At 35.7% G+C, this 27,078-nt stretch overlaps 1 long non-coding RNA gene across 1 annotated transcript in view; it reads right to left on the bottom strand.

The window, feature by feature from the left end:
• LOC118167866 overlaps nucleotides 1–27,078 on the bottom strand; it is a 185,397-nt gene that overhangs the window by 13,480 nt on the left and 144,839 nt on the right. The window lies entirely within an intron of this gene.

Raw genomic sequence — 27,078 nt, forward strand, 5'->3', positions numbered from 1 at the left:
ATCATATTAAGCATACAGAATATGTTATAGCTGAGATGAACTATAGTAGTCTTGTTAATAGTTTGTCCCTATGTGTGCTTTCCTGAGAACAAAGGATGTTTTTGCTAGAGCTGCTTCTCAGAATATACAATACATATGTGAATGGTAAATGCAAATATGCATGGTACCTTACTAGCAATAGTGTTTCTGGTACAATAAATTACATTAAAATACAGTAAATATGGAAAGGTTGAGAGTGGAAGAAGCCTAAAAAGAAGGACCTTAAAAGAAACATTAAAGTATTTTGCATTGAATTTCCTCCTGTTCTTCAGAAACAAAATATTAGTATTACTCTATGTGTTACAATAAACACACAAATAGGAAAAAAAATACTAAACAGAAAAAAATAAATAAAAATTCCTGCTGTCAGCATTCCAAAGACAGATGGATCAGGAATAGAAAGGATGCAATATATTAGAATATATTTGTGCAAAAATCAAGCCCTTGCTTAGCCGTAGTTCATGAAATGAATCTGAGTTTTATTTAACAAAATATTCACCTGTATATTGTGAACCAGAAGTTCCCCATGCTTTCATTCTATTTCCTGTCTTTGTCAACTGGCAGATACTACAGGGGAAGTCACAAAGGGCTCCACAAGAAGCATACCTGAAATAATCTACTTAGTGGAAAAGCCTTTTTTTCTAACTTTGTACACGATGGTTTAGGTTTAAGGGCATGAAAGCTTGTATTTTCCAAATCTGATATTCATTAGGCATTAATAATATCTTATGGTAATGTGTTCCCTAGGTTAGATATCAGTGGCATGTATTTTCTTTCTTCAGTTTGTTCTATGTATTTTACTCCATTCTTCACTCCAGTGGAACTGCTGCTATTTCACATTACTCAAATTTACCAAGCCATTTACATTTCCTCAGTAACATTTTTTTTAAACCTTCTTCTATTATTGATGTAATATTTTATGAGATAAGATGGTCAGGACTGAAATCAGCTTAATGGGAGAGCATGCTACTAATTTATATACACTCAGTGTCGTTTACTTCTCACTCTTTATATACGACAAACTTTATTCTCACAGCTGACTTAAATACAGTGAAACACCCCCAGAACATGTATTTCCATTTTAATGGAGGTATTACAAAAATATATTGGATCCAGGATTTCTTCATGCTTTTTGTTTTCAGCTCATCTCACTTTAATGCTGCGTGCATTGTTTGTCCTATATATAGGAAAAACTGCATGCAACTTTTTCCTATATATAATCTGTAGTTGCCTCATAATTCAGAGAACATTTTTTTTTCTTCATAACAGTTTCTGCAAAGTTTTGGTACACTGAAGATCCAGTGCACTGTCAGTAGAGTGGCTGTTACTTTGTCAGACACTGAAGACCTTCATGTGTGAGGGTGATGATGGAAAAGCTAAAACTGTAGCCAATTACAGTATCACCTTTACATTCAATGCTGTCTCCAAACAAATAGCTTTCCCTTTTTACGCTCTGCACATTCAATCATTCTTAGAGTGGAGGTAATTAAAGTGATTAAAAGGGCTTGTTAAGAAGTCAGATCTTTTCAGTTATCACGCCAATACCTTAAATATGATTTATTTATTTACCACATCTTTAGCAAGTGATTTTAAAAGAGTTTGATGCACACTTGTGTTGAGAGACTTACTAGGTTTCATTCAAGTTTTGAAATGTCAGACTCGCCCAGCAACAGCAATGGTTCAAAGTATCAATGCTCTTCTGGCAACACTAGTATCAGAGCATTAATGTTGTTTTAAGACTCTGCTTGTGAGTATAACATAGAGTTTAAATTTAGAAAGAAAAACCTACCGGGGTTCCATAAATCTGCAAAACAGTCAGACTTTCATGCTACTGTGGTTCACTTCACAGCAACATTTCTGTGTATGACTCAGGAATAAATTGTGCTAGGTCAGCTTCATATTAAAAAGCTAGAACATTTATTTGAAATGTGTTTTTTTTTTTCTTTATGATGAACAAAGTTTTATTTTTGCTTATTGATCTATGCTCATACTTTATCCTTGTTCTGCTATAGACTCTAATATAATAACAAAGGAAATTAATTCCTCTTTCCTTTCAATTAAAACATAATGTTTCATCTTACACATTCAGACTAAGGAATGTCCTTTTTAAAATTTGTAGAAAGATTGTAGAACCGTTGCCTGCTTTCATGGTAAAGCACCTGTGCCTGCAATCTTAACATTGACATGTATCTTTACATAAGTATCATAAGGTGACAGTGGAAAAGAATAGATCATTCCAGTTTTAGAGAAAGGCATAACCATATTTGCTACATAGTAGCATCATGCATGTCCTTTCATCGTCAAAAGTTCACCCTATTGCATGTCGTAGAAAATGCAACATTGCTTGTGATTGTTTAAATGGCGCTTCTTTTGAAGTCCATTACTAGCTAGATCTTAGACCTGACCAGAACAGACCTGACCTACATTCCTCTAGCAGAAATGTTGAAATAAAACTTTTTTAGCAAGCAACATAATAGATAAAGTGAGGACTTATATTTCATACTAATGGACCGTATTTCTTGGTTATACGTGAAAGCACACCCTTCCAGCTCTAGGCTAAATCTCTGCTGCAGTACTCAAAAGTAAACAGCTATGATCCTCTGGGTACTGAGCTATTCAGGCTCTCTTATGACTGTAAGGGACACAAACACAAGGCATGTATACATGCGCAGAGCCAAACAGTAGAATCTTAATGACATTGGTTGGAAGACATTTTGAACATTTGGGTAGTATTTGTTCCTATTATTATGCTGTAACACTACCTTGCTTGCGATGAAGGTATTCAGGTATACAGATGGTAAAGTGCATGCAAACCATTTGCTGTTCTCATCTGGAAAGTGTAGAACTTGCACTATTTTGGAAAAGCACATGAGCAACTGGTTCTGGCCCTGAGCCCAGGCAGCCAAAACCCCAAGGTGGGCTGTAACACCAGCTTTCTCTAGGTTGTTCTTTTCCATAACCTGATTACTGCTAGGAAGTGGAAAACCAAAGATGTCTTACAGTTTGGGTCCTATTGAGAGAGACACTCATAACTCTCTCCTTATTTCCCTTGCTGACCCCCACATCTATATCAAATATATATTCTCAGGCATCCTTACTATCTCTCTGTAAACTTTTGGCTATTGAACCAGTTACCTATTGATCAGAGGTTCAACTTCACCTCAAGCTGAGAGACAGCATTAGCTGCATATGAAAGCTGTGTTCAGTTCTGTCAGTCCAATCATTTCGCAAATAAATAAAAGTTTTTATTTTTATAAATATAAATAAAATACAATGCCCACTTACTTGTTTCTGGTTGTTGTCTTCAAGTGATCAGAATTTTTCAAGCATAAGGTAAAGATGTGGTCAATGCAACCTCTAAGAGCTTTTATTTTGAAGGGAACATGCACACTGATAAAATGTTATGGTGAATTTGTATATAATCTACTCTGTAAAATCGACCCTGCCTTTAAAATTTAAAAGATCATATCTTAATATTTTAATAATTACAAAGATACTGCAGCCTCTCTTTTCCTTTCTGTATCAGATAATGAAACTTCAGACTAATTATTACTTTATTGTATGTGCTCTTATTTAACTAATTCCCCTCATCCCTGCAGTCTGTTAATCAGCGTCTAGGTTGTACGAATCAGTACAACACTAAATGCATTGTGGTCAAATTCACCTGAAAAAGGCAGATATAAGTACCACATAAATCCTTGTAATTCGAAGTGACACCCATAGCTCAGGGCATTAGCACTGGATTAGTTACTACACAATGTAATTGTTTATGCTGTTTTGCAGTGTAATACAGACAAGGCTACACAATCAAAGCTTTCACAGACATAAACAGACATCATACACTGTAATTATATTTGTCTGCAAGATTATAATAATCATAGATGGCAGGTATTATAAAGCAGTTTTTTTTTTTTTTTTTTTTTTTTTTTTTTTTTTTTTTTCTGGTTAACCCATTCAGTATATTCATCTTACTCCAAAAGTAGTTTCTAGTATCAGAGCAAAAGTCTGTTTTTGCTATATTCCTGTGGTGGGAATTCTCCATAAAACTGATTTAAAAAAATATATTAATTACATTTTGCCTTTTCAATTAGTGCTATAATCCGTAATATTTCCTTTTGACACAGATTTTCTCTTTTACTTTTTATCTGAGTACTTAGGAGTTTAAAGCAAAAGACCCTAAAACCACTTCAGAAATGCCCCTCAGAAACAAAGGTTTATGTATGACTTACAATTAGCACAGTGTCATACTCTGTAAATCAACACATAAGGATTTTATCTTAAAGCTACTGAATGCACTTCTGTTTTTAGAGAATAGATAACCCTTTTTATGCCAAATATAACAAAACCTACATTCTTGTACTGAGAGCGCAAAAGGTACATACATTAAGAAATGTTTGAGTCTGAAAATATCTTCACTTAATAACAAAAGTTTCCTGTATCCCCCCCCCCCCCCCCTTTTTTTTTTAATTTGGTGAAGAGAACCTTGACACCCTCATAGTGTGCAAACTCAGTGCTATGACACCATTGAGAAACTGGAAGGATGCGAGGAATGTAAGTATTGGAACTTTGTAGGATATGGCCTATATAAGACATTAAAAAAATAGGAGGTGATTAACATGGAAGAATTGATTTTACAAAAAGTAGTTATAGCAGTGAGTTCGAGAAGTGTTTGATGTGTTACCTAGAGAAATAACAGCGTAGAATGGTATAAAACCAAGAAGGAATTTTTACTGACTAAGCTATGGAAAGTTACATGAGGGAGAGAAGAAATGTAAGCTCATTCTCTTGGAAGAACATTTAAAAATAAATGAAACATTCTAAAAAGCATGCTTTTACAAACTGAGCCATCTAAAACTTGTATTAGTTGATTGATTGGATCAATCTTCATGTGAGATAAGATAGGACAGGGGAAAGTATTATGTGCAGTTCAAAGCATTTTCCCAAACTATGTTTTAATGGTTGTACTTCCATTACAATTTTTTAGTGGTATGGGCATTGGGTATCTATTTAACCAGTGCAGCTGACTGTTAGGTACTGTAAAATATATATATAAAAACACAGTCCTTGCTGTAAAAAACTATGAAATGTTAAGCTCGGATAAGTAAGAAGCAAAGGAAAGAATGGTGTGAAGTAAAAGTTCGATTAGAAGTTTTTGGATACAAAATTTCTTTGTCATTATAACAAATTTTAATGATGTTTATTCTTAATTGTCTCCAGCTGCTGTGTTCATAATAGCTGCTGTCTGATAGTCATCTTGCCAGAATGGGGTTTTGTGATTGGTCTACATGTGTAAGAAAAGAAGCTGGTCTTCTTGATATAGTGAGCATAAACAATGTGGAAAAGGTAATGCCATTCTGGCCCCTTTGACCCCAGATATTACCTGGGTTGGCAGAAAGGGATGGAGCCTTGTTTTAAGCATCAAGAAAGACCGTGAAGTTATATGTTCACAACCATGTTCACATATCATGTTAACTGATGCTATTTAATGGTTTAAAATATTTTCAACACCATATCATGCTAGTTATCCTAAAGAAATCTGGTCTAATTGTAGCAGATCCTGTTTGATGATGGACTTTCAGAGTACAGCAAAGTCTGACAGTAATTACGAAAGAAGTGTGTCTGATATAAAATTCCTTTCTGAAGCTGCTCCTCTTTGAGGCAGCTGCCCTGGGAAGCAAAAGAATAACATACAATAACAAATACAATAACAAAGATGTGCACAATTATGATATCCCCACCCCACTTCATTCGTGAATATAATGCCACTACGGAAACTTGAGGCCTCGGCTACTGCTCTACTTCATCTCTTAAAGCTTCCAACCTACATGGTAAGTCTTTCAACTGTCATCTTTTGATAACACCTTTTAAAGAAAAGAATTGGACAGTCATTGGGAGCTGAAAGTCTAAAAACAGTGTTCAAAATCATCTACATCTATCTCCATATGCTAATATATGTTGTCTTTGTATATGATTACTGGAAATAATGAGATATCATATGATAATTAATATATTCAACCAAACATAATCGGTCTATACTGTTTTATATGTATTTATGACTGGTCCCTGAACAAATACCTATGTTGGAAGAATAGATTTTTCTTAGCCATAAAACAAGTCTGATTATAACCCTGTTCCAATACCTCTCAGAGCAAGTAACCTGACATCTGAGCCAACCTGTATTTCTTTTTTCCTTTTTCTTTCTTTTGAAAAGTTAGTGCTACTTAGAACATGCATTACCCACCTGGTAAACCAGGCAATGTGACTCACTCATATTCATGTTTACCTGAAATTTATCTGCATTCTTACTCTGTTACCAAGTATTTTAGACTCACTATAAAGACAGAGATCAGTTGAGTTGGAACTCTGAAATTTTCACAAATTTAAATTAGACTTGAGTTCTAGCCAGTCTTTCTACTATCACTCATTTCTCTATACACTGATGGCTCAGCATGAACCCTTCTACTGCCTGTGTTTTGTACAGAAGTAAAATGGTGGTTCTCATTCTCTGCACTTATGGTGCTGAGAAAGATAGGAAACATACTACTAAGAAACATAAACTCATTTTCTGTTCCACTCCATTTCTATGCCAGCTCCATCCTTTCTGCTCATGGAATTGCACTAATTACCAGTGCTGTAATAAATGTTTTATTTATATCTACAGCTTACACATCTTGTATGCACTAGCATTTTCCAAACTCATATTTCATCTTGTTGTTTATTTGTATAAAGTTCAGTCATTAAGCTTTTGTTATTGTCCAAATTTTATGTAAATATATAAATGTGTAAATATTGAGAAAAGAAATAACACAGAATATAAAACATGCATGAAGTTAGTGTAAACCCTTCTCTGAGCCTGGTATTGATATATGTTATACGCTTGCTTTAATTCCCTACATGAATCAGTTTTTTCAAAGTCATCCTTCCTGCATATTTCCTGCTCATATTATGGTCCTTTAGCCAATAAACAGACTAGTCAGTTTTCCTGAAACAGAGAGAAGGAATGAACTTCAAATCATCTCTCTGCTTTTCATCCTTAGGCCTTCTGTTTAGGTTGTTTGAAATGTATGTATTGCCACCTCCAGATTATTCTAATGCTGAAAAAATCTTGCCATTTGTACTTAAAGTGAGGTTAACAGCAGACATTTGAAGTGGTGAATTGGCAAAATATAGAATTTTTATTTGCTCTACTGAATATCAGAAAGGACTTGTGTCAGGAAGAAGAGGAATAATGAATTGATACATTGACAAAGGCATACACAACTTCTGTCAGCCCTCTAGCTACTTTTTGGTATGTCAGCATTATCACCTTTCTTATCACTAAACATGATACTTCAGCACTCTAAGAACTACTGTAGCATAGGAAAAAAAAAAAAAAGAAGCAAAACATGCCTCTTCCAATTATTACTGAGAACTACCACACAGAGATTTTTCTTCTCTGCTAACATCTGTGTTGATGCCAAATACTTTTGGCATATTGGGCACCCCTAAATGGAACTGCGGGTTGGTGTATTTACAATGTATTGCTTGAAATGGTATCTGTATATGATCTTATTGACATAAAGCTTAATTAACAGCAGAGAATTGCTAACCCTACTATTACTATTATAAAAAAGATTAAATTCTTTGTCACAGTGTCCTGTTGTGCCTGTCCATGTAAGTATCACAGCTATGTTACCGTAGTGTGGACCATGAATATTACCACCGAGGTGCTATGACTATCTAGAACCATAAATAATTTCTCTGTAAATTACACTAATCTGATTTAAACGTGACCAAACACTTGTAATACAGTCAGAAAGAAGCTTACATTAAAATTTTACACTTTTTTTACTCTAAAGAGGCAGAGAGCCCATACAGTATTATTATATAGGATTTTTTTTTTCATGAAAATGGTCTTCAATACACCACTGACTGAAATTTAGAATCCTTTTTAATGAGCTTTAGAAGAAATGAGAAGGAAAAGCAGGTAGTTGGCAAAGACAATGTTATTTCGCCAACTACGTGCATTTTCTTGGGAGCATTATCTCTCATATGAAATGTTTTGTCAATGACATAGTTAATCTGATATTTAAAAAGTAGTGCAAAAATGTTAATATAACTACATTTAAGCACTGAATGGTAAGTACTTGCATAAACTTCATCACAGACTTATCTGTTAGCACTTTGGTTTTTGGCCTGGCTGCTAATGAAATCACTGAAAATGATTTGCTGTTGTCTTCAACAGAACATTTCCTACAGAAGCACAATTTGCCCAAACTAAGGAGGTTGCTTCTCTGTGAAAACAGACAGATAAAACACAACTCTGCTGGAGACAGCTTCTGAAGGCTGACATAGCTTGCCACACTGCGACACCAAATATTGTCAGATGGCAGAGAGCCATTGTAAAGGCTTTTATTGCAGTATTCTTGCCAATCCTGTTTGCCATAAAGGCTTATTGGGCTTTCACTGGTTACAATCCCAGTCACAATTGCCCAACAATTTGCTGCTGAGAGCTTGTGAGGTACAATGGCTATAAAAAAGGAGCGTTTTTTTCTGCTCTCAGGAAACACACCTACCAAGAAGGAATTCTCTTACAGTAGGAATTGGAATAAAGAGTAAAAATGTGGAGTGACCCTCAGAAATCTTTAAAGAAATGCAGCTGTAACTAAAACATGTCACACATCTAGTGAGTCAGTATTTTCAAAATGAGGTTTTATAATTCAGCCTTACTTTAGAGCAAAAGAGACTAATACAAAGGAGGGAGTATGAGAAATTATGGATGCATCTGAAAAAGCTGAAAAATATTTTTTGCTAACTCCCAGGGTTATTACTGAAAATACTCTTTCAACTGAAGCCTGGACAGAGGATGTGAACAAACACATTGTATTTCTTAACAGTAAATGGTGACTTTTCTTGGAAAAAAGTAAAGGCCTGAACACTGGTTAGTTTACAACATTTTGCAACTGATTTCTGAAAATGAAAGTAGCATATTGTATTCATTTTTCAAGGTATTAAAGAAGCCATTATCATAACACTCAGTAATACATTTCCTGGTTCAGAATATATTTTGGCTATAATCCTAATTTGCATCTGTTTAAGCTAGATCATGGGGTTACCCTTCCAAGTCCTGAAAAATATAACATGACATAAATAAGAGAGACTACAAATTGAGTATAAAAGCAACATTTATCATCATCATGTGGGGGTTGATGAAAGCAGCTTGATATTATTATATACATAATTTCATTGCTAATTAAAAATATATTTCTGTGCTTGTTTATAGAAAAAAGAGAAATGAATACAAGTGCAATGGAAGGCAGTGCAAGATCCATCTCAATTAATGAAAAATGGAACACAAGGCTATTATTGTACTTGTCTTGGATGTTGTTACATGACTGCTGATTAAGTTATACTGCTCAAAACAAGGCAAAACACCAAAACATGTAAATGCTTGAATATATCCAATGACATTTAATAAGGCTTTCAAGGATGTAGCTAATTTTAGCATAGTGTACAAAGCCAAGAAGACTGGAGTAGCCAAATGAAACTTGGCTGGAAGACACATGAGGGAATCAATGGGATCTGAAAATAATGCCCTATCTACATTTTCAGGGGTGTTTTGATATCATTCTTGTCTTCTTATTCAGATTTTAGCCTGAACTTTAGTCTTCCACAAAACAAATGACATTTCTTTCCTGTCGTCAGGAAGGTAAGGCATCCTGAGAATCCTTCTGAAGTGGACCCCAGTGGAGACACACACACTTAAAGCCTCTTACTGCTACTGCATATAGGAAGAAGGAAGGCATGGGAAGCATCTGTGGGGCATTGTAAGAATATGTAATGATGGCGATGGGTGGAAGGATCAACAAAAGAGGGAGTGATTGGTGAACAGAATGAAAAATGTCCTCTTTCCTCTGCTTTAATAAAAAAATGGTATTAAGAAATTCCTGTTCATTCTGATAACGCAGAATCTCAGAAAATATTAGGCACATATAACCTGTATTTTGATCTCTGGCTTTGTGCTGAAAGGGGAATTTCTGGAGTTACTATGTTCTGGCAAGTTGAAATCTGTTGCCTGCCATTGCAGTTCAGCACAGCTGTCTCTCCACTGTCACAGGACACACAGTTTTCTATGGCTGAATTTTGAATGTAACCAAAAAATTTACAAAAACGTTCATTGCTATATTAAAATAGGTGACCCCACTTTTGAGGTATCTATACCAGACTGTGTTCTACCAACAATCACTATGCGAAGAACACAGCTGCTTATTCCACTGTGGCATGAGACGGATGCTTGTCCTGCATGTTCTGTCCTAAGGCGTCAGTTCTGGTAAGAGGTTTTGTGCAAAACTTTCAGTGGAACTGCAGTTAATATATTGAAATACTGTTGTATCATCTTTCTATGAAGCAAGACAAATTCCTGCCAGATCAAATGTACACATTGAATTGCAAAATTGAAGCATGCAGTTAGAAACAGAAAATACAGTAATATTATAACAGTATAAAAATAAAAGAATAATTCAATTACTAAATGAATGAATGCTGATTCATCCTGATGACCTTTATCTGAAAAGTAAGATTACACTCACATTGTTTCCTGTAATAACTGCAGACTTATGGGTTATGGTCACTGTTGTTAGGTCCTCTTTAAACTCGCAAATCCATGCAGTGTTATCCTAGTTCAAGTAAGAATCATGCCCAATGAGGACTGAATAGAGAAAAGTGCAGCCTAAACAGATTTGACATCCACAGAAACAGAAAGAAGTGAAGAAATAGAGAGGTGGCTGTTTGTGTGGGTGGCTTTGAGAAGCAGAGGGGCAAAGTTACACCCATAGATGCTCTGAGAGCAAGAACAGCAACAACTAACAGAACCTCCACAAGCTGACAACTATGTCCCAGCAGATCTGAGATATGAGCGGGATGCTACCTTAGGAGTCACTCTTGAACTGGAGAGACAGCCAGCATGCAAACATGTAGCTGATACATATAAGATGCTGCTTTTTGTATCTTGTGTTTAGTACACTAGACTTACAAAACATAACAATGCTTATATTTCCAAAGTTACTGAAACACTAGGAAAAATGCTTGTCTGGTTTCTTTTTGGGAAAAATAGAGAGAGCTTTTTTTTCTCCCATATCCCAGTCTCCCTTCTCATCCATCCTCCGTGCCTTTTGAAGTAATAAGAATGCTGGAGTCAGAGGAGACACCCAAGATTTGGCCCCAAAGGATGAAGAAAGCATTGCAGCTCAACTATATAGCAATAGTATTTTTGGGGTAGAAGTTGTTTTCAAATTTTTCTGAGCTGAAGTCTATTGACTGCCAAAGTCAGGCGTGGCAGGCCTGACAAAGCTAATTCACAATTTAATGGGAAAAATGCCTAAATATACAAATGTTGATGTTATATATACTGCAATGCATCTCTGTGTGTTACTGCAATGTATATAGGTGGAGCTGGTCAAGTATTTCGAAAGACTGTGCAAAAGCATATGTTCAAATTTTGAGCAGCTATTCAAATTAACTGTCCATATATACCTCATTATTTTGCTGTTTGCAAGTAGTCACATTCCTACCAGCACTATTCTTTGGAGAAGAAACCCTTTTAGGTTAACTAAACTACTAACTATTCATATATATATATATATATATTTTTTTTTTTTTTTTGAGCAAGTACTGTAAATATTCAATAATAGGTAGAAACAAGCTATGACCTTTCACACACCACATATTATAAAGAATTCATGAACGACCTTAGCCTGAACTTTGTTAGCATAAATTGTTATTCAAGACTTTCTAATGGCAAATAAATTTGACTGCATGATTGTCCAGTCTTTAGGAGTGGCTAGGCTGCTCAGTTGAGCAACAAGATGAAATGCAAGTGAGTCTGCCACTATTGTACTTACAAAGCCCTCAGGTTAATAGGGAATGCTTTGACCTTACGGCACAAATTAACACTACCTCAGGGTTTCTTTAATTTAGGCCATCTTGCAATAGCCTCTAGCAGTCAGGGAGTATTGGATGAAAGCAAATCAGCTTGCTGTGAGCAGGGAATCAGGAAAGTACCATCAAGAATTCAATAATTCTTAAATTCAAGAATTCAATAATTCTTCAATAATTCAATCAAGAATTCAATAATTCTTGATTGTACCACTGATTTTTTGGGTGATATTAGGAAGTATTAATCTTTCTGTGCCTCCTGCTGCTGTATGAAGAAGCAGCATTAACATTTCTGTACTTTATATAAAGTGCTATGATTTTTTTTTTTTTTTTTTGGATAGGGCAGTGGAGAAACTTGGTGAATAAAACCTTAGAAGTGTGCTCTAACAGTTTTGTCAGTCTTTGGCTGGTCTGTGACAGAGGAGTCCCCAGCTCACAGTTTCAGTTTACAGCTTGGGCTGCAAAGTACGAAAGATTTTTTGGTTTCTTTGTGTCTTTTCAGCATACTAAAGAAATGAAGACATCCACAGCCATCCAGGCCTGGTAAAAATCGTTTCAGTGCACACTTCTGTGAAATAAAATGTATTCTCTCTCTCTATATGAATGATATGCACAGATTTGCACATATGCATGGATAATTTTCTGGAGTGAGGCACTCTCCAAAGCCCAGCATTTCTGATGTGTTGCAATTAACACACTGCTCAGGGAAAACAGATCTTTAATATGATGCTGTGTATGCAAAGACTGAAAAAACCTAAGTGTAGGTTCTTAACAGTTTTATCATTTGGATTTTTCTTTTTTTTTGGTTAGAAAGATGGCAATTGAAGCTTGCTGAAATTGTATGACCATGTACTAATCATGTCCTTTACTTTTAGCAATGCAAAAATAAAAGTTTAGAATTTAATTGATTTTTCATTAAGTTTTAAAACAAACCCTCACTGATATATCAATCTAGCTTGTATGCATGAATTTCAGAAAAAAATAATGAAAATTTCCCCAGCTGAAACTTTTGCTACAGATTCATAAATTATCCTTGATTATTCACACATACTTTATTAAATATAGGCAGAAGTCTTTGAAGGCAATTTTCCTATTAGCTGTATTATCTGAAAAATAATCTAGCTATTTTATCTGAAAAATAATCACATCATATTGTGTAGACAGACATAAAGTAATTTCTAAGTTCTACAAAAACCAGACACCATTGTGTACCTAATGCAAAGGAAACAGAAGAGGTGATGTTCTCGGGTATATCAAATATTTATGGGTTTACAGTAACATCGACAGTAGTGACAGGCTACTCTCAAAATGCTTCAAAGAATCCATTTGATTATTTAGTTGATATATGTACAAAATTCTATCCTCTGACATCCACGTGGAAATGTTCACTTTAACGTAACATTGGGAATATTCTTGTGTTTTTACCCTGGAGAGAAATATATAAAAGATTGTCTGGGGCTATTTCCACTTAATGCCCCTCACAAGAAATGGGAGTGTGGACATCAAAGTAAAATCTTACTAGCTTTTGAACTAGCATTTTGGAGTTAGATTTGCACATTTTGAGTCTGTTACCAGTTTGTGCAGATTCATGAGAAAATTATGTGACCTTGATTTTATCACCTAAGTCATGCTTGCCAAGTTTTCCCAGAAATGCTGTTTTATTTCCAGTATAAATAAGGAACACTTGAGGGCATATGTGCACCTATCTGCATGCACATGATTCCATTTTGTTCCTTGCAACAACTGAAATCACAGATGTTGTTCTGTAGTTTATCTGTCACAGTATATGAAACATAGAAAAGTATGATAAATTTTAACACTCCTTCTTCCTTCTTCAATAACTACAGCTCAGCAAAATTCTTATGAACTCCTGGAGATTTTACATTGGAATGGCTTATCTTTGGTGAAAATGGCTTAAAGCAAAACTCTAACTCTCATACATATCTAGGCAAGGAAACATAACACATTGAATGGAAAGATAATGCAGGTACATGAGTGACATTTAATAATCAACAATATCTGCTGCACATAAAGAATAATAACTTTTTCATTATTTATGTCTTGCCATAAGTGTAGATAGGCTTCAAAGTCAAGGCTTACGGAATTATTAATGAACCAAACACGGAATATTTTCAATGTGCTCAGAAGACCTAACCTAGCTGAAGTCCCAGCTGAGGAGGAAAGCAAGCTCAGAGCAACCAGGGAGCTATAAGAAAATTAACCATGCTATGAATGGGGGAGACATAGCCCAAGTGCACAGCTGTTCTATGTGCTTTCAAAAAGCTAATGCATTAAATAGTTAATCTTTCATTAACAGTGTGTAATCAGTTGGCATGATTTGCTCAACACACAAGAAAACTGGTGACTGCCCCCCTGAGTGTGTAGTTCCAAGCATCAGCTTTATCAGTCTTTGGAGAAACCTTACTTCACTGTTTTAGACACATAATATGGCATTTTTCTTCTTTCGCAAATGTATAAAGTAAAAGAAGGAGAAAAAATAGAACAAAAGGGGAGAAATCAAGACAAACTTTTCACCTTTATTGGAATGGAGTGAAGGATCAACACTGAGTTATGAAAAGAGTCTGCAGATTAATCTTTGGATAAATACATTTTGTCAGTAGCACCTGACATTGCAAAGGAGCAAGAAAAGGCTCAGAGACCAGCATCAAGACAAGGATACTCTTCAGATATGCTGCCTCCTTTGGAAGGATGCTTTTATTTACTCCCTAAAGCAGGTGAGTCCAGCTTGTGGTGTTGGTGTTGATGGTATAAGGAGGAATAAGGAGGAGTGAGATGGGGGATGGGGCTCCAGGAAGACTCTTCCACTAGTTACAGCCACTGGGGTTTAATGCGATCTATAAACTCATCTGTCTGTTTACATACCAGCAAATGATACGTCTCTCTGATCCACTTACATTTTCAAGCCTAATGTATACACAGGGCACTGATGCTGTGTATACAAGACACAGAGATAGCTGGGGGCTGTGTGCTGTCCCTGCTTTCACAGCACACTGTCACTCTTATAAATAAAGCATTCGCTCGGGAAAAGAGTCTGAGAGCCGGAGAGCCACATTGCGTGCAAATCCAGCTCAGTGCCTGAGCTTCCTCGAGGTTGAGGCTAATCCTAACTGACATGTTACAGTAAAAGTACTTTATAAAATCAATATTAAATTCACAGCCTTTGACATCCTGGGACATCAAAGATAAAGGGGAAATAAGCCGTGGAGTAAACAGTCCTGCAGCTATGCCAGTTGCTCAAGGAGGGAGGCAAAGGAAGTCACAGGAGACCATGGGGTAAATTAGTGCAGTGCTAGTTTTGTTTTTATACTAAGGTCTTGACATCAATGAAAACATTATAAAAACAGCACGCAAACTCTTACAAACAAGAAAAAATATTAGGAAAGACCCACTCAGTTACAAACTCATATAACCTTTTAAGGTTAAAGGGGTAAAATGCTACCTATGCAAGCCACAGTATTAGCTTCATCTTTCACTAAATTATACCTAAGAGTGTTAAGATTAAAAAAACAAAAAGCAACAACAAAAAAAAACCACACACACACAAAAAACACACACACAAAAAAACACCAAAAAACAGCAAGATATCACCGAACTAAAGAACCACTGGGCTAGAATTTGACTGACTGCACAATTCTAACCTGATCGTATCATTCCCACTTTCTTCACCGTAGACCCGTGTGTATTCTACAGTCATCCAAACTGACATAAAGTCAGCCATCGTAATGGTTGTACTGTGGGTGTGAAGTACAAATTGTATGAGTAATTGAGCCAAGAGAAGAAGGACTTGAACAATGGTGGAGCTCCTTGCATGCTGAATCCCAGATTCCATCCTCCACATGTAAAATGACAGGAGTGATACTTTAAAAGGTAATGCTGGTTTTAAGTAAAGGCAAAAGGAAGACTGGGATGAGTTCACTACTGGAAAACATCCCTTCTCCTCTCCTTGCATTCTCCAAGCCATTACCTATTGATGAATAAATGCGAATACTCTTGATGCAAGGTTGTGCAAGTCAAGATGATGAATAGACCACTTATGCAGAATTGCATTATGTGAGTTGAAAATGTTCCTTGCTATTTCATAGCTTTTGTGTAGACAAGTTTGTAGCTCTAATGACTCTCTGTGGTCCTTGTACCAACCTTGAGAACAGACTTGATTCACATAAAACATCTGATATACAAGCACGTATAGTCAGAATTGGCAGTAAAAAGGGTAGAAAAAATAACTCTTTTGCATAGTGAAATCTGCTAAAATTATAATTTAAGGTATATAATCAGTAACTTTTTTGATCAAACTTCTAATTTGTTTTTAATGCATGGGAAAATGACACACAATGATTTATTATCTTGCTGTATCACACAATATTGTTACCAGCCATTCCCACTGGTTACTATCTCGAATGAGACAACTGGTACAGTTTAGGGAAGAAAGAGAAAATTAATAGGCTTGTTAGAATACAATATGAAAAAGAAAGCACAATAACCACTATTTTTACTTCAAATTTCTTCAAGGAAGATGCTTCCCTCCAATGCTTAGGAAAACCCATAATTTCAACAATATCCAACCCTGAAGTTAGGAAGAGCTAGGCACCTAAAAGTGACTCTGAGTAGCTTTGTTACAAATAGTTGAGGATAACAGATGAACTAAAGGAGAAAGGATTGCAGGAGTGATAACAGGAATGTGGTAGACCAATCCCATGGTGATAAATGGAGGAAGTCACCTTGTCTCTCCTCATAGGACATATATATTTTCAGCCTTGCAAATTAACATAAGTTTCTTTAGTTATTTCTTCTGATGTTGACATTTATGAGATAATACAGGGGGAGGGAGAAACAATATTAGTACTAAAAAAACCACTTTGTGGCAAAGAAAATATCAGAAAGGTCTATTCTACCAGCTTCCCAGAGCACATATCTGTGACACAAATCTGATTTTATCAGGACAAATGAAATCTTTGTCAGCAAGCAGGATGGAACCATATTAAAGGCTATTGTGAAGACCAAATACATCTTTAGCCTAAGGCTAGTGTCTTCATCCGGAGGGAAAAACAAACAAACAAACAAACAAACAAAACCTCACTGCCTCATTTAAATATAGTGCTGGGCCTCAGTGACCAACAACAGTAATGACATCCATGGCTGCCTTTCTGGATCTTTCACGTGCTTGGCAGCATGCCAATTACAGAGTTAGAAGAGCCAAAGGCCGGGTCAAATAATTACTTTATCCATTATTTTATCCTTGTAGAATAAAAAAGTGAAATCGCTGATGGTAGCTACCAGAAGTGAATGATTTTCAGCTTGCTGTAATGAGGAGCCCACAGGATTCAGTCCAAGGACATCTGATACCTCATAAGGAACTGAACAATGTCTGGCCCTGTGGAAGACCCAAGATGAGAGATTTAAGGATGACAGATAATTTGAAAAGTACTTCTCACGCCAAAAGGGAACTCAGGAAAGCTTTTTTTTTAATTATTATTTTTTTTTTTTTTTTGAGAGCAGAGTGGAAGGCGGGTATGTATTCAAACCTATTGAAGACCCGAACAAGCTGCCTAATTATAGTTTAAAAAAAAATCCCAGTGCTTGGTGCTGCTACTCCCACACCCTCAATAAAGAAAAAGAATTCCTACTGTTGTATTAGAGACTTAATTTTCATATTCTATGTGATGCTCTGTGGCATTATAAAAATGACAAAACTAATGTACAAAAGGAAATAAAATATTGAAACAGACATTTGATTTTCTTGAGGTGACAATACTATCTATCTTACTGGCTACTATAACATTTCATAAATATTTTGTATTCTGTTCTGTATGTATTTCCACCAAGTATTTATAATCTCATCTGAACAGCTCACAGCAGTGTACTAAACAACATGAATAACATCTGTTACATATCATTTGCTTTTCAACACCCCAAAAGAGGAGGCACATACAGTTGGTGCCTCATTTTTGTAAGGCTGATAAGATAATTTTTGTGTTGTTTTGCTAGAATATTTTTGGATGGGTCTTTTTGCTGGACATGGTTGCTTGCTACTACAAATTTCCATACTGCTGTGCACTTAGATACTTAGAGATGGCAGCATAAAAAAAATATATATATATATTTGGATGGAAGATTTCTGGAACTTCTAATGTCCTCTGTGTAATCATTCCATGACGGCTGAGTCCCTTAGGATATTTTGGTAAATTTAATGAAGATTCACTGATGGACAGTTAATAGACTCCATTTTGCCCAAGAGGCAGGTTAAGTATTTCCCCATTTTCATGAATGTTTGTATATGATAAGCTCAATGAATGGTACCATTTTGCAGTCTCTCTGAGGCAAATGTGACCCAGAAGTCTATTCTTTCGGGTCCAGGTTCACATTTGATCAATATATATTCAGTATCTGCAATTTTAAGGCTGTACAATGGTGACTGTGAGTCAAAAGAAACAGTATGAAGTACATAAGTAGTTAGAATATTAGTACTTTGAGTGACTACATTCATGTCTGATTCTAGTTTGGTTTTAATTGGAAAAAAGGTTGACTAGATTACACCTATCCAGAGATGGGTACTATTACATGTTGTTGTAATAGCGTAGAACTATACTTCTTCTTGTTCCTTCAGGAAATAACACTTTAAATAAGATGTCTTCTGTAAAGTATCCCTGCGGGTATAGCAATATGCTCAACATAAAATAGATAGGCAATAAATATTCAAAACATTACACAGCATTATAAATTCATATAATCACAAATGTTAAATTGAATTGTACACAAATAATTTATTACAGCCTCTCAAAGTATTTTTGTTATGAATAGCTACAAACTTAGTATAGTAAATCCATAAAACAAAGTCTTCAGCACAAAATGCTAAATCTACTTGGTAATCTATGTTCTTATTCCTTCTGTAATATTCAAGTCTGCTGGGCTCTGTCCTTTATCTTCCTAAGCAAGATTTGAGTTAATATCTCAAAATCATCTCTTGAGTAAATTAATCACATTCTCACTTTATCATGCAGAAGAATAAGTATTTCCCTCTGCTTTGTGTCCAGTTCTTTGTCTATACTAGTAATGAGAGATCAGACAAGAGATTCAGATATAGGATTTTGCTTGATATTGCATAGTGCTGTTTTTAGCTCAGCAAGCCATGGTTATTTATGGTTCATTTCCAGGCAGTCATGCGTAAGAATCTCAGCCATAAGGTCTATGAACTGCAATGGACTATTGTACTACTAGCCTTGTACTTTATATTCTGATAAGACCACACATGGAACCGAAGAGCAATTTTTCATTACTAGAAATTGGTATACAGAAGTGGTCCAAATTAGGTGATACATTATCATGGTAGTTATTAAAAAGTCAAAATTTGCATATCATCATTATGCATTCATTATTCAAAATATGTAAGATAGCAATGCTATATACAGGGCATCACAACTGTACCCCACTATCACTGAGCATTAATTAAATAATCTGAATCTGAACTGAAATTCTTTGGCTGAGCTGTGTGTAGGAAGTCCATGTTATTAATTATACTCTTGAATAACAATTATCCACTTTTACTGATACAAAAGCTTTCTTCTTCCTAAGAGGAATGAAGAAAATACAAACAAGAAAACATTTTTCTTTCTGACTCTGCTCCCTATCTTTAACATTTGACGTTATCTTTTAAGTAGTACTTTTTTTCAGATTGTGAAGAAAATATTATCACTTCATCACTGATGACCAGTTAAATCATGGCTCTCTGATGTGCAGACTGTTCATTGATGAAATATTAATGTGACCTCAAATATGTTGGAAAATTAAAACTATTTGTGAATCTCTCACAGTGAATCTCATTCTAAATAACATCTCTATGGTAACTGTACTTTTATAAACCAAAAATTAGATTAACAGTCAACTGTATCAGTATGATAATCAGAGTCAAATATGATAAATTAAGCTATGCCATGAAGTGTTGCCTATTTCAGCATGATATTCAATTAAGAAAATAAATAAACTAAGCATACATATAGATGACTCATTCTGTGTTTAAAATGTTCACAGCTTCACATCTCAAAGTCATTAAGTTTAATCCAATCTCCTTTCAGTGTTTCCTCTTTCATTCCAGGTTTCCTTCTGCATAACTAAAAAGTATGAAGTGAAGAAGTCTAAAAAGGTCCTTTCACAATGCATATCATTGTGTGCACATTGTAACAGTGCACACATGGGTAGCACCAAAAAGAACACTTGCGGAAGCAAATGCTGTTGAATTTGCATGAGTGCTGTAGACTCCCTCCCAAAATGTTAATGCTCTAACAACATTAGAAACTAAAAAGTTTATTTTAGAAAAAACTTGAAGCAGTATAGAAATGTCAAGTCTAAACTATAAAGGTCAAAACTGCCTCCCTGTATAGCAAGTAATCCAGTTTCTTTCTTTGATTTGCTTTCAGAAGAAAACAAAACACAGAACAGTCTCCCCTCCCACAGTCATTCCAAAGGCAAAAGGTACCTAACCACTCTTAAGGCAGCAAAATCCAGGAAACCTAGGCATCAATTGCTTCTTCTAGAATTAGCAACTGCAAATCTTGGGTTTAAATCCATCCTATGTAGGCAGATAACAAAGACAATTTTTGCTGAATGACTGTGAAGATGGTTTCCATGCTGTTTGTTAGAAAATGATGGTTACACAGAATACTGATTAGGCCTCAAGTTTTCTTCAAAAACCAAATTCTCTTAAATATTTCATTTAAAAATGTTATATGTGCTAAAAATGTGTTAAAAAGCAAATGGGTATGGAGAAAGTTGTAACCTCCCCAAATTCCATAAATTTGGGTCACTCAGGGGCATGCTGAGGCCTATACTAACATTACTTCTGCTTTCATTGCTATGTGCACAAACAAACAAAAAATTAGCTATTCTTAGAGCCATCTGTATGACATTCTCATTCTCATCCTCATCAGTTCCAACCTGTACTAAAATCTCCTACTGGTATATCTATACTTTCAGTCAGCTGGCTTTTTGTGTCAAATCTCTCCAGTTAGGAGTATTTTCTTTCTGTGATGTTTTGATTTTGGTTGAACTAGATTATTGCACTTTTTGGGGTAACCAAACTTCACTCATTCTGGTGTAATAAAAATGGTGATAAAACATATGTTGTAAGGGATAGAATCCTTTGTTTTCCATCATGTAAGGCTCCTTTATAGGTTTCAAATCACACTTTCCCAATCACACTACCTTTAAACAATATACTAGTTTTATAAAAGAGCTTTTTCCCATTGGTTTCATAGCCACCGTGAAAGATAGAGAGCAAAGCACTTTCTCTGATGTAATTTCCTACATTAGTCTATCAACGCTTTCTTTAGAGTTTTCCCAGAAATTTAATAATGTTCTTGAGGCTACTGTCCTTATTATTTAGATGCTTCCTTGCTGTTAAAATAGAAAGCTCCTCCTAAATCCATATTTTCATATGTAGCATAGTGGACGTCAGAGACTCTACTCTGAGAAAGTGCTGGAGCAGTTTGCCTCCAGAAAACTAAAGCCTAAACACTGCACTGCGTTGGCTTGCAGTCTCTTTAAGCTTGCACAGTGGAGAAAGGCTACAGCAGTTGCTACTCTGCTTAGATTAGTTTTTTGTTTGTTTTTCCCTGATGAAGGAATGCTTGCTTTTGCTTCATTTTTGACCACCTTAATTAGAATAAATGAATTTCCTTTAACTTCTGGAAAGGGGATTCCTACTTAAAGGCTTGTGATGCTCCATGAACACAAAATAAATCCCACTGAAAACCTAGATAGCTGAACATAAAAATAATAATTGCATTAGTGGAGTAAGTATCTTTAAATGGGTTATTTTGGGGTACTTGAAGCTGAGATACAGAAGCATGTGTTCTGCTGTGTAGTAATAGATAAAACTGACATACTGAGTACAGCTGATCTCTTGAACACAATTTGTCTGAAAGAAATACCGAGCACTACAGATTGACCTGCAATGAATAGTCCAAACTACATCAATACTGATTACTACTAAATCCCATTGTACTGTTACCCGAGGGTGTTACCCAGCAGATAATGTAAATCTCAGGAAGCCTGTATTTTACTCCTGGCTCTGCCACTGATCTTCTCTGTGTGAGCCCAAGCAACTTTATGTCTGTGGTGATTTCTCACATGTGTGGACTACCTTGCTGGTTTAGGCTGAAAGCTTTTTGGGACCAGAGCTTACTAAATTTTAGTTCTGAGGCAAAGCCAACAAGGCCCTGTGTTCAGCTGGGATTTCTAATCTCCCACGCCATAAAAATAATAATGCAAATATAAGATGCTTTCCAGAAAGAGTAATTTTAAAGGCAGCCTTACTCTTTAAAGAATAAATTTACTGCAAAGAGCAGTTAATTCAAATAAAGCTGAATATTAACATTGATATTTAATATTATATCAATATTAAATAAATATGAATATGAACAGTTTTCTAACAACAATTTAAATCATATATTAACCGATGAAACCACATCATGTGAGGAGTCAAGCCCCTTCCTCTCATCTTCATTTGCAATCACAGAATCATAGAATTCTTTAAGTTGGAAAAGACCTCTAAGATCATCACTGCCAAGTGCACCATTAAACCATGTCCCTAAGCAGCACATCTATACATCTTCTGAATACCTCCAGGAATGGTGACCCAACTTCCCCGGGCAGCCAGTTCCAATGCCTAACTACCCTTTCAGTGCATAAATTTTTCCTAATATCCAAACTAAATATATCCTCCCCTGATACAACATGAGGCCACTTCCTCTTGTCCTGTTGCTTGTTGCCTGGAGAAGAGACTGATCCCCAGCCCACTACAACCTCCTTTGAGGTAGTTGTAGAGAGCAGTAAGGTCTGCTCTTAGCCTTCTTGTCGCCAGGCTAAATAACCCGTTTCCTCAAACGCTTCTCATAATACCTGTTTTCTAGACCCTTCACCAGCCTTGTTGCCCTTCTTTGGATGTGCTCCAGCACCTCCATGTCCTTCTGGTAATGAGGGCCCAAAACTGAACACAGTACTTGAGGTGCAGCCTCACCAGAGCTGAGCAAAGGGGGTCAGTCACTTCCCTGGTCCTGCTGGCCACTATTCCTGATACAAGCCAGGATGCTGTTGGCCACCTGAGCAGACTGCTGGCTCATATTCAGCCAGCTAATGACCCACATTATGGGGGCCACATAATGACCTGGTCCCTTTCTGCCAGGCAGCTTTCCAGACACTCTTCCACCAGTAGTGTTGCATTGTTACATTGGGGTTGAAACTGGATCAACAAAATATTTATTATGTAAAAAGATAAGCGTTAAGAAACAAATGCAGCTCTACATCCAAAATGACAAGAGTGAAAAATATGCTGTTAGTAATATGTGATGAGATCTCTCTTCACATGTGCAGGTGCTGACTATTTTTACAGGCATATAAATAATTATTTACACAGGTGTTATGAAATTGAACGCAAGAGAGAAATTTGAATAATGATACAAACACATGATAAGTAAATAACTTACCAGAGTTGAAAAGTGATAGGAGAGACTATGTTCAAGGATATGTTTACATTTTAACGAAATATTTTGAGATACTTTAAGACCAAGGTCTTAATTGTCTCATTGGTGTAAGAATGTACATGGTATTGCCAAGGATGATGAATGTTCTCTACGTGCAGTGGCAAATTCTATTCTACTTTGCAACCCTGATACATACCTTTGGCTTACAAAGTCCCTTTGAAAAGTTCAAAATGTTAATTAGACTTCAATTATATCTAACTAATAATATTAACTCATTTCTTCTGCTAAGTATGTATAGGGAAGCATGCATTTTCATAGAATCATAGAATGGTTTGAGTTGGAAGGGACCTTAAAGATGATCTAGTTCCAATCCCTCTGCCATGGGCCCGGACACCTTCTACTAGATCAGGATCAGGTTGCCCAAAGCCCCATCCAAACTGTTCTTGAACACTTTCTTTTTTTTTTTTTTTTTCATTTCTTAAATCTGTTCCCCCAGAGGCTCACTCAGTCTTGCCCACTGGCCAGCGGTTCACTGGCATCACTTTGGCCAGCAGTGGGTCCTTTTTGGAGCCATCTGGAGCTGGCTCTGATTTGACATGGGGCAGCTGCTGGGTTCTGCTCACAGTGGCCACCCCTGTAGCCCCCTGCTACCAAAACCTTGCCATGTAAACCAAACATGCAGGGTAAAATCTCCTGAACTATTTGAAGGCAGCAATTTCCATGTATTTCAGTTCATTTCATTACACAATAAGGAACAAGTGTGGTGTCACAAATTGATCCATTTTAGTCTGAGTGTCTGCAGCTTTTTAAAGGAGTTACAGAAGAATGGACACTCACTGAACATATTGCAGATAAGATATATCTTCCAAAAAGGTGGTAGTTTACTAGAGAAGTCTATGAAGAGTGACCACTAAAGCCCAGTACGAACTTTTTTATCTTATAATAGCAGCCTTCATACAATGCAGTAATTAACTATGTTTGGAATAAGCAGATTCAGTTTCATTATCAACTAAATCCATCAATTACATGTATTTTCTATTTTGGAAGTGATATTTTGGTTCATATTGTTTTGAATTACATTTTCTAACAAGCGGACTATAACATTAGTTTTGTCTTCCTTGTAGAAACATACATGCTTGGAGAACTAAACTTCATGACATGTCAAGGATCACAGATTGTAAAAACTATTTAGTTGAAAATATCAGTAGATTCTCCTGGGATTTCTTATGTAAAATCAAAGCAGCTTGGTTACAGACAGTTAAAAAAATACTAGACATTCAGCTTTTTGAAACTACCTAGAAAGCTTCATTTCAAGTTAAGTCAGTAGAACTGCACATAGGTGTTACAGGTCTGTTGAGATGTCCCATGATGCACGTGAGGTGATGTTACTACCAGTCTTCATCAAAAAAATTAGCATGGTAGGAAACTTGGATGGAACTTCAGAATACTTTGCTCTTTGTCAAGCATGTCAGCAAGAAAGGATGGGGGTGGTGAACTACAGCTCTCAGGTGACATGATGTTTGTAGTGCAAGCAGTTTTGTGATTTGCTGAAACTAAACCAAATACAATTATGTGCATTAACTCAGTCTGATATTTGCAATCTGGATTTTCCTAGAAGGAATTGCTCACAGGAAGTTTACAGGATATGCATTTTATTAAAACAACAACAAACAAAAGAAAAAAAACCAAACCCCACAAACAAATAGAAGTATGGTATCTGTAGACCATACCTTTTCCATTTTTTTTTCCTATTTTTAAGTATTTTATTTTGAAAGGATGATCTTTTATTGATGAACATTTCTTTCTTTTTTTTTTTTTTGTCTTTCTTGTCAAAGAAATTTTCACAAGAAATATCTGTTGCTGTATTTGAGTCAGCCTTGTTCAGTCAGCCCAATGTTATCTTGCTGCTTTTCATGTATTTCATTTATGACAACAATAGATATGCTTTATGTATGCCAAATGCTTCACTTTCCTCTCCCATTTTCTGCCTGAGCAGATTTGGACATTTTATGTTCAGTGTGCTTAAAATTTTTTACAGTAAAGGAATAACTGATAATTTTTTTGAGAATGTTTTGTACTAACTTATGGAAATGGTGCTGTCCCTATCTATATAGATATTTCTGGGTTTGATTTTCTTCCACTCTAGAGCTCATTCTTTTCTTTTTTGATTATAGTTTTTGTTCATGTTTTTAGTATAAATTTTGTTGCTGTTTTATTTATTCTCTTTATTGAATATTCATTGAATTTCCAGAAATATATTAATTTTTTCAGCACTTCTTTAAAACGAATTTGTACTGGGTAGAACTTTGAGACTCAGACTCAGCCTAACATGATCAAAGGATTATTTTCCTGCTAGAGAAACAACATAGACAGCCAAACAGCACTGTATCTTAATATGCTGGTCAGTTACAACAGAGAAGAATCTAACACTGGATTAAAAAAAAAGAAATTCTTAACCCAACAGAAAAAAAAAAAAAAAAAAGGAAAAAGTTTGCAATCCACATAAATAGTCTGAAAAACTTTAAATATCCTAAAGATATATTCAAAATCTCCATTTGGAAGTAGAGACTAGTGTGCAGTAATGGCTGCACAATTTGACAACGGAATTAAATACAAGCTGGAGGAATTATTTTCAGAACTGTGTTAATGGGAGTGTACAAATCTCTATTTTAACACTGAGCTTAAAAGCAGCCTCCAAAATATTTTCTGTTAAGAAAACATTTTTATTCCAACAAAGATAATAATGAAAAATGACACTCAGTGCTGTCATACTGACTGCATGCCATCCACCTGTTAGGTTGTAGATTTTAGCAGCCAGAAAAACGGCTTTCTTTGAAATATTGCTCAGAAAAACTAGTGCCATGACCTCAATATCTGTCTACCAACGTATTTGTAGTTGGGTCAGCAGGTGACAGACTGTAATTACTTTTCAAATGATGATTTTTATTTTCACTCTATAAACCTAGTAGGAAATCTAAAAGGGGAATCAAACCACAGTATTGGAAGAGCATGCTTCATGTTGCAAGATGGCGTTAGAAAAAAAATTTACTTTGCTTGCATAATCTCCTGTTAGAATCCATGTTTTGAATAGAGGTAGTAGGAAGTAAAACAAAGCACAATTATCAGTTTGTGACAGAAACATAAAGACTGCAGCATTTTATCATGTAGATATGCAAGGATTACTTAATGTATTAAAATCATTGAACATTATAATGAATAAATGCATACAAATGCATATAAATATAGTACACAGAGAAGAAATCACTGTTTATATTTATTCTTTTATGCTGTAACAGCAGATAAAAAAGGACCAACAGCCTACCTGCTGATTTGCAGTTAGTAAACACAAAGCTGTAGGTGATTTTTCTATTCAATGTAATACAAAATCTGTGGTTTCTCAATAAAATAATTCTAATTCCATCTTAAAAATGTGTTTCCTCAAGTGGAAATCGTAAGAGATTATAACAGTGGAATTTTCTAGTTTATTTTTGAAGTCTGCGTCAGGCCTCACAGGTCCCTAAGCCTACTGACAGTCTGCAAGAGCAAAGCATTGTCTGCAGCAGAGCAAAAAGGACTTAGGGACACTTAAGCAAATTAGACAAGCCCATAGTACCAGATGGAATCCACCCGA

This window comes from Oxyura jamaicensis, chromosome 5 (assembly GCF_011077185.1).
Source record: "Oxyura jamaicensis isolate SHBP4307 breed ruddy duck chromosome 5, BPBGC_Ojam_1.0, whole genome shotgun sequence".
In the NCBI taxonomy this organism is placed as follows: Eukaryota; Metazoa; Chordata; class Aves; order Anseriformes; family Anatidae; genus Oxyura; species Oxyura jamaicensis.